The following is a 17694-nucleotide window of genomic DNA, read 5'->3' as shown; positions in this document are numbered from 1 at the left end:
AGAGGAGGAGGAGAGGGGCACCAAGGCGCCTGAGGGGAGTTCCCTGCTTGCCTTCTCTCCCCCCCCCGACATTCATTACCCCTCCCTCCATGCCCTCTTTCATCTCCCCGAGCCCCGCCCCTCCCCGCCTCCCATTGGTCCAGCCCGACAGTGACGCGTCTGGGAGGCCCCTTTGGGGACACCCCCTTGGGAAGGGGAGCCTCAGTCTAGTCTCCAAGCCTCAGAGGCAGCTGTTTTAAGGAGTCTCCAAGTGTTTGTGGCTAGTGTTCACTGCCTTCCAGGCCAGTCGACTCAGGGCCAGGGATGAGGCGCCTGCAGCACCCTCTGCCCTCCTCCATTGCTCTGCTCACTGTACAGACTCACCTTTAAGTCTAGTAGGAACCTTAGTCAAACAATTGACCCCAAAAAACAAAACCAAGGGCCTGAACAGACAGGTCAAAATAAAGCTGCTTTGGGTCACTTTGGAAGCATGTTGTTCTCATCCGTCTAGCTTTTAGTGTGAGTGCAAAACCATGTCATTTGTCATGGTTTTTCTTTGCTTTATGTCCTTTGTTTCATCCTTTACATCCTTTCTGGCGTGGACCAAACTTTCACCCTCGACTGATGCATGAGTCACATTAAAATCGATCATTTTGGCCCCAAAACGTGGGGCCCCACGGCTTATATATGAGGTTGACTTATAGTTGAGTGTATGCAGTAATTCTCGCAACCTCTTGGGTTGCCCTGGCTCAGTATTAGGGAACCCTGGGTCCTGTAGTTGATTGTGGCACCGGAACTCTCTGCTAGAGCCATTCAGCCTTCCATAAACTACAACTCCCAGAATTCCCTAGCACTTCTCCAGCACCACAAATCTCAAAAATCATCGAATCATAGAATCCTAGACTTGGAAGAGACCACAAGGGCCATCTAGTCCAACCCGCTGCCACACATGAACTTTCAAATGAATGGATTTTCTTCGTATCATCTTTCTCCTTAATAGAGGCCATCCATCTGGCATGTGGCCTTCCTCCTTCCCTCCACCTTTCCCAGCATTATTGTCTTTTCCAATGAGTCCTTCTTTCTCATGATGTGTCCAAGATCATCTTGGCTTCCAGGGATATTTCTGGTTTGCCATGGGATCCTCAGTACTCTTCTCCATCACCACAGCTTAAGAATGAATTATTCTTCCTATCTTCTTTCTTGACTGTCCAGCTCTCACATCCTTACATGGTAATAGGGAATACAATCGACTCTAACTTTTGTGCTCAGCAGTATATCTTTGCATTTTAGAATCTTTTGTAGTTCTTTCAGAGTCACCCTCCTCAATCTTCTTACGATTTCCTGCTGCAGTCCCCATTTCTATCAGTGTTTGGTTCCAGGTATGGGAACTCAACCTACGCTCCTTGTAGTCTCACATTTGCAGCTGGTTTTTAACCTTAAGTACATACATATACATGAACATATACACATATTTCCACATATACATATTACTTCTAAACCTATCTTTATAATAGCTAATGTCTTTATATATATAAATTTACAGATTCTCTGTTCTCGTTTCATAATTCGTACATATATAAATCCCCCCCCCAAAATTTCTTAAGTCTTTTTAAACAATGCATATCATAGCATTCCAAAAATTAATGACTTAACTTTGCCAGTTTTCCTGACATTAAGACCTTTATGCTCTAATTAGATAATATACCCTTGGCATTTTTATCCTTTAATTTCAACAACAAAGATTCTTTCATCTCTATTTCCAACTCATATTCAAGTTACTATTTTCTTATTCTTATTATAATCGTTTTACCCTTTCTGGTACTTGCATTATTACTGCCATCTTTCCCCCCCAAAAAAATTCTACTATGGGGAAACTATTCTTCCTCTATTATTTCTGTATCTTTATGATTCAACCAAGACATTACATATCTTGGTTGAATCATAATATCTAATGTCTTTTCCTATATATCATCTTTTATCTATTTCTAACTTCCCCTACTAGAAGAACCCCATTTGCTGCTGTTGTTAAGCACTCCTCCAGTTGATCCTGACTCTTGGGTCCAAAACACACTGCAGAAATAATCCACTTGAACTGCCCTGGCTCAGTGCTAGGGGATCCTAGGAATTGCAGTTTATTGAAGGCTAAATGTCTCTATCAGAGAGTTCTGGTGCCACAATAAACTACAGTTCTCAGGATTCCCTAGAACTGAGCCAAGGCAGTTAGAGCAGTCTCAAACTGGATTATTTCTGCAGTGTGTTTTGGACCCCTGTGGATGAGACATCTCCAAGGTCCAAAATGCACTGCAGAAATAATCCAGTTTGTGACCCTGACTCAGTGCCAGGGAATTCTGGGAATTGTAGTTTATTGTTTATTGTGGCTCCAGAGCTCTTTGACAGAGAAGGCTAAATGTCTCACAAAACTACAGTTCTCAGAATTCCCTAGCACTGAGCCAGGGCAGTTAAAGCAGTCTCAAACTGGATTATTTCTTCGATGTGTTTTGGATCCAAGACTCCTTACCCTCCACTGTTCTGTTTAGGTCCTGCAAACTCATACCTGTGATGACCTTAATAGAGTCCATCCATTAGCATGTAATCTTTCTCTCTTTACATACCTTCACCTCTTTTAGCGTTATTGTCTTTTCCAAAGAGTCATTCTTTCTCATGACATGACCAAAGTACAACAGCCTCAACTTTATCGTTTTGGCTTCCAGGGAGATTTCTGGCTTGATCTGTTCTAGGAGTTTTTTTGGCTGTCCATGGTATCCTCAGCACTCTTCTCCAGCATCACTGAAGACATAAGTTGCTTTTCTTTCTGTCTGCTTTCATTACTGTCCAGCTCTCGCAATCCTACATGGTAATATGGAAAACAATGGCTTGTACGATTCTAACTTTCATGCTCCGTTGTACATCTTTACATTTTAAGATCTTTTCTAATTCTTTCATAGCTGCCCTCCCCATTCCTAGTCATCTTCTTATTTCTTCTTCTTGACTGCAGTCCCCATTCTGATCAACGTTTGACCCACAGGAACTCTTTTACTATAGTATTTCAATTTCCCCATTACCATGCACGGATGCGAAAGCGGGACAATTAAGATAATGGATTAAAGATTGGAGATGTGGTGCTAAGGATACCACATCAATTCATTGGAGCTGTGGTGCTGAAGATATGATGGACAGTCAAAACAAGCAAGCAAAGAGGTCCTAGAACAAATCAGGTTTGAAATTTCCTGGAAGCCAAGATGATCAAACTGAGGGTGTTGTACTTTGGCCACACCATGAGAAGGCACAACTCATTTGGGAAAAAATAATGCTAGGAAAGATGGAGGGAAGCAGAAAGAGAGGAAGACCACACTTTAGATGGATGCAGTGGTGCCATTAGGGGTGGCATCATCTGGTGTGGTAACTCATGGTGTCACACCTCTATTGACCTCCCCCCATACCACACCATACAGAAACCTTATGTTTTTTGTTCTAATGTTACACACTGGTAAAGACAATAATGCTAGGAAAGGTAGAGGGAGGAGAAGAAGAAGAAAACCACACTTTAGAGGGATGGACTTCATTAAGGAGGCCATGGGTATGAATCTTCAAGGACTAAGAAAGAAGTGGAAGATAGGGAGTCTTGGGGATGTCTCATCCACAGGGCCACCATGAGTCAAAATTGACTCAAGGATAGTTAACAACAACAAGAAGAAGCTACATCCCCCAGCCCAATATTTTGCGGGGGCCCAAATGCATCTGAGGAATTAAGCTCAAATCTATGAAAGCTCCTGCTATCAACTTCTTTCTTTCAGTTAGTCTCCAAGGTGCTACAAGATATCTTGTCCTCCCTCCTTCCGTTACTGGTTTCCTCCCCTCTCCTCCTTGGTAGAAGTTCAGAGGAGGAGAAGTTGAAGTCTGCAACAGGTTGAGGCATGTCTATTTTTCTCACCTAGGAGGAGGGAAAAGGAAGTCAGGTTGGAGTATTTGTTGCTCCTTGGAGAGGGGATGCTGGCTGGGGAGTATCGGATGGGGGGCAGAATGAGAAAAGAAAATGACACAGTTATTAATTAATACCAATGGGGGTGGGATGGGGAGAGGGGGAGGAGATGAGAAATGTCTTTCTCAACAGGCCTGGACAAGTTGGTTTGTATTCCCCCCCCCCCTCCATTCCTCTGGAGAGGTAGGAAGGAATCCAGGTATAAATGTTTGTTAATACATTTTTAAAAGGAGTAAGAATCTCCACTTGGCCATGGAAATCTACTGGGGGACCTTGAGGAAGTCACACTCTCTTAGCCTCAGAGGATGACAAGGGCAAACCCCATCTGAAGAAATCTTGCCAGGGATAGCTTTGACGTAGGGTTGTCCTAAACTGGAAATGACCTGAAGGCAAAACAACACACAGAGAGGAGCCCACATGGGGCAGTGCTTTAAGTACCATTCAAAGACCCTGGAAACCCAGGGTTTGAATCCTGCTCAGCTGTGGGCAAGTCACACACTTTCAGCCTCAGAGGAAGGCAAAGGTAAACCCCCTTGGAACAAATCTGGCCAAGAAAGCCTGTGATAGGGTTGTCTTAAGTCAGAAATGACAGAGAAAGGAATCACACAGCCTCCCTCCTCAGATGTTGTTGAACTGCAGTTCCCAGCATTCTTCAGCACTGGTTATACTGGCTATGGTCTTATGAGAGATACAGTCCAACAATATCTAGAGGGCCATGTAATTCTCACCCTTGCCCTAAGATTTGCATCAGTTTCTTTTTTATACAAAAAAAGATATGACTCAGGACTGACCCAATATATTTTGTTATCTGGGCAAATGATACGATTCCCCCAATTCTCAGATTCTTGGAAGTGAACAATTGGCAGCGTGGGCCTTATTTCAACAGGATTTCAATGAGAATAGTTTTGCACCAGACTGTCTCAGATGATTTTGGAAGCTAAGCAGGGCTGGGCCTGGATAGCACTTGAAATCCCTAGGGATCCCTAGGAAGGGCTAAAATAAAGTTGTGCCAGACACCCTGGCCAGAGTTGACAGTAGTGACCTAGAGATGGACCAATGGCCTGGCTTGGTTTAAGGTGGGCTGCATCAGCACTAGAAAATTAATACAGTTTAACACCACTTTGACTACCATGGCTCAATGCTGTGGAATTCTGGGATTCATTGTTTGGTGAGACATTTAGCCTTTTCAGTCAGAGCTCTACAAATAAACTACAAATCCAAGGATTCCATAGCACTGAGCCATAGCCGTTAAAGTGTTGTCAGACTGCATTATTTCTGCAGTGCAGATGCAACCATGAGTTCTTATGTTCCCTGAGGACAGCTGACTAGTTTAGCATGTACAGAACAAGGCTGTGTAGAGCAGACAACTATGTCTTCCATTCAAAGGGAATGACCCAGGGGGAGTGATCTAGGAGAAATAGTTTCCATCTGCTTCCAGATGCACTGGCCTCACTCTCCCTAATGGTAGAGGCACCTGTCAGTGGCAAAAATATTTCCATCCTCCCTTTAATGCAGTGAACAATATCTTCATGAAGGCTATAAGCTGTTTTGAATGCCTTTCAGAAGAAAAGCAAGCTATAAACAAACAAATAAACAAATGACTGGGATTGCTGAAAGGAACCACAATAGTCATGACAAGATTAGGGTTATCTATCTCTCTGTCTATCACAGTACAATCACTCAAAATGAGTCCCAAGTCTCCACGGCCAAATTAATTATATGCAAGTTTATTAAAAGAACCTGTTGGTTTAATTTCAGAGCTTCAGTACTGTATATAACGTTGTGCCTATCTTCAAAAAGAATGAGGAGGCTGGGCAAGATCCTGATGTCTGCTTGATGGCTGTACCTGGAAAGGTTCAACAACTATCAGGTCTTGACAAATTAACCATGGGGCTCGACAGACAGCCCTGAAAGGGTGGGCTGGAGGCAGCCGTTTTTGCTGCTGAGGGACGCCGTAGCAGCCAAACAATGCGGCCTCCCTCCAATCCAAAAAGAACCCGCTAAAAATGGGTTCTTTTTGGTTCCCGCAGCAGATGCCATGAGTGCGACATTGTCATCCATGATGCAAGCGTGGCACCCCGATGTGCAGATGCTGTGCCATGCTTGCATCGTCATGGCGGCCTCCATGTGGACTGGGGTCATGTCATGATGGTGCACTGCATGCTAGGGCTTGAGAGCATGTGGATACTTTGCATTCCCAAGCCCTAATTTTGGCTCAGGCAGCTGCAAATCAGTGGTCTGTACTGGACCCATATCTCCTTTAAAAAGAGAGTGTGTGTATATGTCACTAACCTAGTAGATCAGGGAAAATATGTAGGTGTAATATATCTTGATTTCATCAAGGCTATCAGCAAGCTTCCCCCTGTGATATTAATGTTAGGAAGTTTGCACAATATGGGCTAGACACTGATTTGTAAGCTAGCTTGTGGCACAAATTGAAAAAAAGGACTAATCAGTGGCTACTTGTCAGTTTGCAGGAAGAGTGAGTTGCTAAGATGCTTCCCCCCAGGCCCAATGTTATGCATGAAGCTTTTTTAACAACTACACTGTACTGCTGACTTTTTTCAGTTTGCTTTGCTACAATAACTAGACCCTTTTAATGAATACTGCAGTCAAGCTTCAAGTCACTCATCCTGTTTTTGTATGTCCGTGATCTTCCTACCTAAATCCAGAGCTGTATATGCATTTCCACTGGATTTCATTTGGCTAGGTTGGACCGTATTGCTGGGGCTGCCATAAATCCTGTTTTTTATTGAATAAAGGTTCTCATATTTTGATCTTCCAAATATGACCAACTCTCAGAAACCCCAAGCACTGATCATGCTCACTTGAGTTCGTGGGAGTTGAAGTTCAAAGCATCTGGAGGACTAGATGTTGAGAATCAATATTCAAAAGCGTGAAGCTTACCCTTCCAGTTTGGTATCCTGAACAAATCTGATGTGTATCTATTCTGTTCCTTTGTAACAGAGTTTTCCTTTATAACCACTGAGCTGTAGCATTAATTGTTGCATAGCATAGTAGCTCCAATCCTGTACCTTTCCTTTAGAGTCAGCAACATTAAACAAAGTAGGGGTTTACATTCTGTGAAAGTACTTGGATTGGAGGCCGCCAATGAATAGGCTGTTTTTCATAGGAAGGAACTGGCAAATCCACCTTTGGAGTCACCATAAGTCAACAGGTAACTTAAAGACATGTACACACATGAAAGCATGTGTAATTTAAAAGAAAAGAAAAGAACAGGAGGGAGACAGAAGTGTTGAAGAAGATTGTTCAGATATGAACTTGTACCAGGAAGTACCCCGAGAAGTAATTTTCATTATGAGGGTTCAACTCTGAATGTATGATATGTATGCAGAATGGTCACTGAGGGCTCTTCCAAACTGATCAAAACAAATGTGGATTCTTGCCATAGAGCTCCTTGGGTTTTGCCATTTACCATGGTCTCTGCTGCCTCCGCTTGTTCCATTCCTTTCCAGGGCTGCAATAGCTCTGCAATAGAACATTTCCAAATGTTTTCATTTTGTTTGTTTTTAAGTATGTCTAGGATTGCAGATTTAAGAGTCAAATTGATTTACCGTATAATCCTTGGTTTGCTGAACCTTACTGAATTTACTTGTCCAGATACTGCTAAACATTTTTTCCTATTTTATTTTAATTTTTCAAAGGAAGGGGGTCAGAATCTCTGTCCTGGTTTATTTGCATTCATAGAGGCCTGAATAGTTTGCAAGATTACAGCAGTGCAACTATTATGATTTCACTCCAACCTCATGCAAAAGTTGCTGAGAATTAATGATGAGCATCTCTGTCATAGAACAATTCTACACTGAGAGGGGAAATGTTAAACTAATGTAACTCTGTAGACCAAATGTATTCTTATAAAGCATATAGTTACCAGGGATGTTGTTGCTGTTTTTTAAACTAGTCTTGCTCTTGTGTCTTTAACAACAGCTGGCATATAGACATTTAGCAAGAGAAGATTCTTACCATCACCATCCCTGGCCATGGAGGCAAAGTTATCAGAAAACATTTACCTGTTAAACTTCTCTGTGTCAGGCTGATAAAGGCATAAGAACATCAGTGAAGACAGCAGGCATCTGATTCTAATACATTACTGTGTCATATGTTTTTAAAAGAAATGATGCTGTGCTAGCTGCAGTGTGGAGTATGAAAATCCTTGACTCATGCAAGATGGGAGTAGAGAGGAAATTATCGGAATGGGCTGAAATGTTGCATGCATTGGAATCTGGTGTACTACTTGCTCAGTGGTGTAGTCATAATTTTTTATGTTCAGGCACTAACTGTGACAGTCTGCACTGGCATGCCCTAAAGGAGAATCCAAAACTGATATGTCTTGAATCATGTTAACAACTAGCACCCATAATTTTTACTTTAACCAGGAGGGTGTCTTTAGTAAAGCCAATGGGTCTTAATTATCCATCCAAAATACTTTTGCATTACAACGGCAATAGGGCATGACAAAATATTACTACTGGGAAAATGAACCGCTCTCTCTGTAGGAACTATGACCATTGACATTAACTTTAGGGAGAACAGGAAAGTCTGAGAGATCTCATTGTCCTTTTTGATCAAAAAATGTCTAAGCTTTGACCCTGTGAGTCCTGGCTCCACTTTTAAGCATCTGGGGAAGACACTCTCTCTCTCCAGCATTCATTTCAGCAATGCTCTTCACTGAAGCAGCCCAAACTGCAGAGATATTTTTTTTTTGTCAACCTGCAGGATTGTGCTGTCAATCAGGCAATCCCAAATGACGATTTAATCATTCTTTTCTGGAAAAGACAGCTGTCTGTAGTGTCAGAAACTGACAGTCTGAGATGCAAAACGATAAATGAATTCTGTGTTGTGTAAGATAGACAATAAGAAGATCATGTGAAGACAGCTGCACAAAGCATGCCTGTTATCGCTCACACCATTGACTCACTCAGGACCAAAATCAACCATGGGACAGGAGGAGATTGCAATTGTATCTGTTGTTTAGGTGAACTTCAGAAGATCACTGAAGTCCTGTTTGTTTAGTCCTAATGAGCTTCATCCTCCTAGTCTTTGCATTGGTCAGGCTTCTAGTCCTCATCTGGATGGCTCCTTGCACCCTAAAAGTCTAAATGATGCAATACAAGTGTGCTTGGATTCAGGACTGCTGTGATGCCTTTTACCCAAATCTCAGATTATTAGGCTTGGTTATGCTTTATAGAGCCAGCATGGTATAATGGTTTGAATGCTGGACTACGACTCTGTATGAGCTCTGGTGGCACAGTGGTTAAATGCGTGTACTGCAGCCAGTCACTCAAAACCATAAGGTTGTGAGTTCAGTACCAGTGAAAGGGTTCAAGCTCGACTCAGGCTTTCATCCTTCCGAGGTTGCTAAAATGAGTACCCAGATTGTTTGGGGGCAATTAGCTTACAGTTGTAAACCGCTTAAACACTGTTAGTTCAGTATGAAGCGGTATATAAATGAAGCTGTTTGCTGTTGTAAACCAGGGTTCAATTCCTGCTCAGTCATGAAACCCACTGGGTGACCTTGGGCAAGTCACACTTTCTCAGCCTCAGGGGAAGGCCATGGCAAACCTCCTCTGAACAAATCTTGCCAAGAAGACCCCATGAGAGGTTTGCCTTAGGGTTGCCACAGGTTACAAACTCGCATGTAGTTCTGTTTACCAGCAAAATATGTCCAACCTGTCTTCAAGGCTACTCCTTTTTAATTTTCTTAGTTTTTCTTAAAAAAAACAAATAAACCTAATAATTGAAAACTATTTTTTTTTTAAAAATCTAAATCCTCTTACCCTTCCTTTTTTAAATAGTCTTTATTAAGTAATATCAAATAATACAAAATTAAAATTCTTATTCTTATATAATCAAATCAAAAGTGGTGTCTTCAATTCATATCAATTTCGTGACCCTGTTTATGGCTTCCTTCTAGTCCTGTATTTGTAAAGAATACAAATTGTAGCAACAATGTCCCATTATACATTTTTTGTATTTTTCTTCAAAGTACTATACATGGGCAAACATATATAAATATGCCAAGTCCATTTCTTTTTTCATAATTTAAGTGTATCTCCTGGTTGTTTATACTTCTTGCTCTAATACAGTGGTTCCCAAACTGTGTCCTTTAAGAGATTTTGGACTTCAACTCCCAGAAGCCTCAGACATGTTACTGAATAGCCTGAGATTCTGGGAGCTGAAGTCCAAAATTACTTAAAGAGCACAGTTTGGGAATCACTGCTCTAATACAATATTTTCTCAACTTCTCAGCTCCTTATATCCATTAACAAGCTAAAGCGGTAGTACTAATTTGGATAACTCTGGTTTCTCTTCAGATCGTATAAATCTTTCACCTTTTCTTACCCTTCCAAGGATATTCATTTTTAAATTATTCCTTAATCTGTCAATCTGCACCCCTAGTTTTAGGATTCTATATTGGATTAGAGAAAAATTATACCTTTTTTCCATGAGCTGTCACCCAGTTTGTAATGCTAATGTGTGCACACTGATGGTGCCAAATATGCATGCATATCATTGTGTTCATCTCGAATCCTAATCTGATTTCACTTGCCTTATATTCATGCTACCTTATAGTCATAACCAAGAGCTCCTTGAAAATTCAAGCATCCCCCAAATCTTAAAACATACATGGGAACAAGAGAGGCTTTTAGATCTCGATGTAGAACAGCAAACCCATGACATGCGTTGGCAACAATAATGATAAAAAACATAGAAAAAATAAAAAGCAGTATACAAATAACATATTATTATTATTATTATTATTATTGTTGTTGTTGTTGTTGTTGTTGTTGTTGTACTCATGAAGAAGCTACTAATCAAAAAATGTGACATGTTGACCCACAGAGGGAGAGTTTTCATCAGACCTTGGACAAGTCACTTTTTGGTCTGCAGATCTTAGAAATCCCAATGACCATGTTGTCTGGGGAGATTCTGGGAGATGTCATCCAAACCACCACCATCCCTGAAGTTTCTGAATTCTGATTTTGAGCAACCCAATGAGTCTGCAATACATTTTGCTGTTAAAAAATTGCTGGCCTCTGATTCAACTGGTTAGAATTTTTGCCAGTTTTGAAAAAGGGCTATTAGGAGACTAATACTAAGTGTGGGAAGATCATCTAGTGGTCACCAGAAGCATCTGGAGGTGTGATTAGCCACATTTAGGCTTTTTTTTGGGGGGGGGGGGTCCAAGACAGATCCCAAGGATCACACTCTGGTATTTAGGTAGTCATATGTAGTCTAAGGACCACACAATTCCTGTCCCTGTTTAAAACACATGTCTGGTAAGACTGCACATGGGTTGGGTAGATCATTAGATCACACTTCTTCAAATTGTTATTGACCTGTTTCTTTTTGCTGTCTTCTTTTTCTGAGCACAGCCCTAGGATGCGGGAGTAGTGACATAACTCAAGGCTTGGAACAGTGGAAAAATAATACTCGCCAATATTTCATGGATAAAAACCAGCATTTGTGACCAAGTCACATCAGAGTGTTCAGGAAGCGATTTGCATGTTAATCTATGTATTGCCTTGCCATTCAACAACAGAACAGTACACAGATTAACATGCAAATTGCTTCCTCTCGACCAACAGTATGTACACACACACACACACACCACTCTCTTCCATGCCAGTATTCTCTGGAGCTGCCAGCCACAGCTGCTGGTGAAACGTCAGGAAGAAACTCTTCTAGAACATGGCCTCATAGCCTGAAAAACCCACAAAAATATAAACAGGGACCACATATACATAGGTATCTGCGTACACATGCCAAAGAGTCATGGATCCCATGGATCTCAAAGTATTGTACAAGGATGTTCAAAAGTATGTATTTGCATTCATATATTTGAATATGTACAGTGGGAGTGGGGAAATTTTGGTTCTCCATATATTTGAGGTTCAACTCCCAGAACCCCCAGCCAGTATGGCCAATGATAATGGATTGTGGGAATTGTAGTCCAAGATATCAGTAGTGCCAAAGGTTTCCCCACCTGAATCTACAGCTAACCCTAATATCTTAGGCCACAGTAATTCCCAAACTTTGATCCTCCAGGGTCTTTTGACTTCAAATCCCAAAAGCTCCAGCCAGCTTGGTCAACAGTCAGGAATTCTGGGAGCTGGAATCTAAAACATTAGGAGGACCAAAGTTTGGGAATCAAGAAAATTTTTTATCTTCAATAGCTATTAATGATCCCAAGACCTTTGAATATCATAGGCTAACCAGGCAGAAAGACACAGCCAAACAGAATTACGTCAGTAGAGTGTAATACAGAAATAGGTGGTGAAAAGCCTGATCTGTGCAATAGGATATCCAACCTGCCTTGGAGAAACAGCCCATTGGTTCAAAGTGTGTTACTATGCAGGTATAAGGCATGCTTTCCATGAAAAGGAAAGCAAAGAACAGCCAGGGTTTGCCCACTGGAGTCTGCTGTTGCCAGAGCAATTAAACCTCGCACGGTGTTGAGTTTCTTCAGAGACTGCAGGCATTGCTTTCCACAAGGGAAGGCAGGGCAGTGGCTCCACAATTTGATGCAATAATTGCCCCCCAAAGTGGCCTGGATATGGAAATCCAAGCTCTCCAGCCTCTTTCTCTGGGAAAAGAACCAGTCACCACCTGTCAACATGGAGAATTTCGGTAGCCAGAGCATTCTTTCTTTCTGCAGTGTGATCCTTCAGATGAGGACCAGTACTATCACATACAGTTTCTAGAATTCACTACCATTGATCCAGGGCAGTTAAAGCAGTCTTATACTGCAATATTTCTGCAGTGTGCTTTGGTCCATACTTATACTGTACTTATTTGGAATTCCTTACAAAATCAGGGAATGTAACATCACATTACAAAACTGGAGATTGTAACATCAGGGGACTCCTTACAAACACTGTATTTGCCCAAGTGGAGATGAATTAGTAGAGTCTCTTATCTCATGTGGTCTTCTTTTGTCAGTTTTATGGAGGTGAATGAGTAATAATAATTTTTCTTAAATAAATTTTCCAAAAGATCTTTTGATTGGTATTGATTATATGCTGCTCTGGTCAGGCCCCACCTGGAATACTGTATCCAGTTCTGGGCACCACAATTTAAAAAGGATGTGGAGAAACTGGAGCATGTCCAAAGAAGAGCGGCTAAAACGGTGAAGGGACTGGAAACCATGCCCTATGAGGAACGACTTAGGGAGCTGGGGAAGTTTAGCCCAGAGAAGAGAAGGTTAAGAGGTGATATGATAGCCCTGTTTAAATATTTGAAGGGATGTCATATTGAGGAGGGAGCAAGCTTGTTTTCTGCTGCTCCAGCAACTAGGATCCGGAGCAATGGATGCAAGCTCCAGGAAAAGAGATTCCACCTCAACATTAGGAAGAACTTCCTGACACTAAGGGCTGTCTGACAGTGGAACACACTCCCTCAGAGTGTAGTGGAATCTCCCTCCTTGGAGGTCTTTAAACAGAGGCTGGATGGCCATCTGTTTGAACAGAGGCTGGATGGCCATCTGATTTGGATTTCCTGTATGGCAGGGGGTTGGACTGGATGGCTCTTGCGGTCTCTTCCAACTCTATTATTCTATGATTGATTAGCAAATGTGAATAAACATGAAACAGAAATTGTTGCAAAGTTTCAATGCAGATATATGGAATATTTGAGATCTCTACCATCTTTTAAAATCATATTTTGTTTCTTATGTTCTGAGATCTTACATAACTGCTAATACTTGTTACTTCACTTTACTTCTTGTGCTGCTAGCTCTCCTGTCTCTCTTACATTCTTCATCACCTCCTGAAGCTGCACTCTCCCTTTGCTTCTTCCATTCTGCTGCTTCCACTGCACTCTTGCCCTTTCCTCCTACTCCCTTGCCTCACCTTGCCACTTGCACTGCTTGCTATCCCTTCCCTTGAGCCTGAAATACACAGGTGGACTTGTTTCTTGTAGAACAATTTGACAGAAGCGTGATTCTGCAGTTTGAACTGTATCTTGGTTGCTACAACGGTTAGACTTGCTTTAAAAAAAATAAGTGAAAGTTTATTATTCTAGGACAAATGATGGCCCAAATGGGCACTGGGTGGCATCCCCAGAAGCTAACCAAATTGGAGGTGTGCTCTGGTGTGGGTAATGAATAAAGAAGTTTGGAATGCTGGTACTTTTGCAAAGGGATCCCAGGGCAGATATAAGCAGTGCACCCTGGGGAGGTTCACTCAATTTCTCTCACTGGTATGGCCACTCAGAAGGGTTACTTTCTTGCACTACAATTGCCAGAAGCCCTGAGCCAAACTGAACCAGAGGATTTGGAGAGCTGCAGTCCACAAGAGGACTCTGGTGCTGCACTGAAAGAAATCTGACAAAGTTTATGTTGAGCTCTGCAACCCAAACTTTCCCCCATTCCTGCTTCTCCAGTCGCCCTGTTCTGGTTCCTGCAGAACTGTTTGCTTATGAGGAGGAGACCCTGTCATCACGAAAGGGGACATTTTGCAGAAGATGTCTGGAAGGATACAACGCCTCCAGATGAGACCATCGCCCAACCATGTTTCCATTCAACGTCATTTGGAAACAACTCTGTCATACACAAATGTAGAACTGGCACCCCCACCCTAGACTGGGATAAAAATAGTAATAAAAATATAGCCCAGTGGGGAGAAGAAACTCCAGAGCTGTTTTGCCCCCTTATCATCCAACCCAAACCACCTCTCTCCTTGGTCTGGTTGATCCCAGGGTTGCAAAATCTACAAACCAATGTTAAGATCCCCATTTCTTCCTCCCCCTTCAGAGAGTTAGCCATCTTCCCTTGACAAGCTACCCAAGAAACAGTTTCCAAGATGCTCATTAGAGAGTTGTGGTGGCTTTGTCTCTCTCTTGCCTGTGGAGAGCTTCCCAAAAGAAACATTACAAGGCAGTGCAAACACTGTATTTCACTCAACAAGCTGACACCTCTAGGTCTGCCATGCCCTCCCCCTCCCCCCCTTTTTTTTTTTTTTTTTTTTTTTTTGGATCAGGCTGAACCAGGCAAGAGAGAACATACATTCTGGGTTTTATGGGGTGGTGGTTTTGGAGCTGAAGTCACCCATGAAAAATAAGGCAGGAGAATAATAAGGCAGGACAAGCATCCAGGACCCCATATGTGCCATGGAAGTTGTGAAGGAATCCAAAGTTCATTAAAGAAACATGTAAAATAGTAAAAAACCAAACAAATCAAAAACAGAGAGGTGTGTGTGTGGGTGGGGCTGCGCTTGTACAGCATGCATTGTTGTTATCATCTGAGGTCTGGCACTGAAAGTTATAGCTCCAAAAATATAAGGAGTCCCCATGTGTCTTGCTTTACAAAGAAAGTTCTCTGTTTGTAGGACTGTGAGAGAACTTCTATGTTCTAGCAGCCTTGTCCTTAGCTATGAGCCTGTGACACAAGTACAGGGAGGGTACCTTCCTCTACAGTGGCGAGGCAAAGCTCTGTTGTTGCTGTATGCCTTCAAGTCATTTCCAGCTTATGGTGGCCCTAAGGCAAACCTATCATAGGGCTTTCTTGGCAAGTTTCTTCAGAGGGAATTTGCCATTGCCATCCTCTGAGGCTGAGAGAGAGTGACTTGTCTAAGGTCATCCAGTGGGTTTACATGGCTGAGCCAGGATTTGAACCCTGGTCTACAGAGTCCTAGTCCAAAATTCAAACTACTACACTATCTCTTTTTGTTAACTGCCCTCCAGTTGATTTCGACCCTGAGGATGAGACATCTCCAAGACTCCTTGTCCTCCACTGCTCTACTTAGTTCCTGCAAATTCATATCCATGACCTTCTTAATAGAGTCCATCCATCTAGCATGCAGCCTACCTCTCTTTGTACTTCATTCCATTTTTCCCAGCATCTTTTTTCTAATGAGTCCTCTCTTCTCTTGATATGTCCAAAATATGACAGCCTAAGTTTTATCATTTTGGCTTCCAGGGAGATTTCTGGATTGATATGCTCTAGGACACTAAAGCTCTGGAGAGTGGAGCAGTGAGTAATGATGCAGCCAGCCTATCCATGTTGTGGGGTGGGTGCTAAGACAGGCAGCTGCAGGGATCCCTGTGGAATCATGTCTGAATCCTGCTGCAGATGTTTGTTTCAACACACCAGGAAAGAGCTATGCATGTCATTATTCACCACCTCGCTCTCCAGCGCCTTAAAAATGACTGTGTTGTGGTGTGCTATGAGGTTCCAGATAAGATTTTCCAGGCAGAAGGAGAAAAAAGAAGGGAGACTTCCTACTGAGCTACCAAGAAGGCCCTTCTTGGTGTGTTTCTTACAACACCGAGGGATCACAATCAGGCCTCATGCAGATGGATTTAAAAAGAAGAACAGCCAAGCCAAAGAAAATATTGTTGGGTCCCTAATCCCTCTGTTTTTATACATGAGTTTGGTCTGATCACTATTTTGTTTTGCACTTGCCAAATTTTAACAAATTATTTTTTAAACCAAGCAAGTTCTGGATGCTATAGTCCTTCCCCTCAAGTCCTTTTCTGAATTCTAAACTTTAATATCACTTTGTTTCAGGAACCATCCAAGAAGTGATGCTGAACAATGAACTGTAGGGTATATTATGGTCATTTGCCATGCAGGAATACACATGGCCATCCAGATGGTGGACAGCTGACCATCCAGCCTCTGTTTAAAAACCTCCAAAGAAGGAGTCTCCACCACACTCCTAGGCAGTGAACTCCACTGTCAAATAGCTCTTACTGTCCAGAAGTTCTTCCTAATGTTCAGGTGGAATCTCTTTTCCAGTAGTTTTAATCCATTGCTCTGGTTCCTACTCTCTGGAGCTGCAGGGGGAAAAAAACTTGCTTCATCTTCAGTATGATATCCCTTCAAATACTTAAACAGGGCTATCATATCACCTCTTAACCTTCAGATAAACATACACAGCTCCCTACGCCTCCCCTCATACAGTATGTTTTCCAAACCTTCCATCATTTTAGTCACCCTCCTCTGGACATACTCCAGGTGAGGTCAGATCAAAGCAGAATAGAGTGGTACTATTACTTCCCTCGATCTAGACACTATACCTCTATTGATGATGATGATGTTCTTATTTCCAGGCAAAGTCTTCACTGATGTTTTCACGTTCACTATGGAAAGAACCGAGATTTCAAAAATACAAATGCAGGACTAAGAGAAAGTGACAGATTTTCCTACTCCAAGGATAAAACTGAGTAAGGTTGGGACCCCAAAATGGGGTCTAAGAGCTGCATGCAGCCAATGGGCTATACTATGCTGACCCAGACTAGAGGAGGTTTCATTAATCAAAACATCTTCTGTAGATCCCCTCAACAGAAAACCTCCAAAGGCAGCTTGTATAAAAGCAAAGTACAAAAACCTAAAGGCTCCTGATCTTGGAAACTAAGTAGGTCAGCCGTGATTAGTACTTGGATGGTAGATCACCAATGAATATCAGGTACTGTGGCCTATATTTCAGAGGAAGGAACTGGCAAAACCACCTCTGAGGAGATTATCACACAGGGACGGGGGTGGGACAGGACAGAAGCGGGTCACTCTCCCTTCCTTATCCCGTCCATGACCGTGCTCACAAGAAAGAAATCCACACATGTTGCATTGATCCGGTCATTGTCCCATCAGTGAAGTGGAATTGTATTAACGGGTGCTTCTGTTAATACAAAATGACAGGAAATGAGGGGCCAATTCAATTGCATTCACGGGACAATGACGATCAGTTCAACGTTATATGAATGTCTTTCACACG

Source organism: Sceloporus undulatus, chromosome 6 (assembly GCF_019175285.1).
Source record: "Sceloporus undulatus isolate JIND9_A2432 ecotype Alabama chromosome 6, SceUnd_v1.1, whole genome shotgun sequence".
NCBI classification, from domain to species: Eukaryota; Metazoa; Chordata; class Lepidosauria; order Squamata; family Phrynosomatidae; genus Sceloporus; species Sceloporus undulatus.
The sequence above is the reverse complement of the archived record's forward strand: the minus strand, read 5'-3'. Positions refer to the sequence as shown.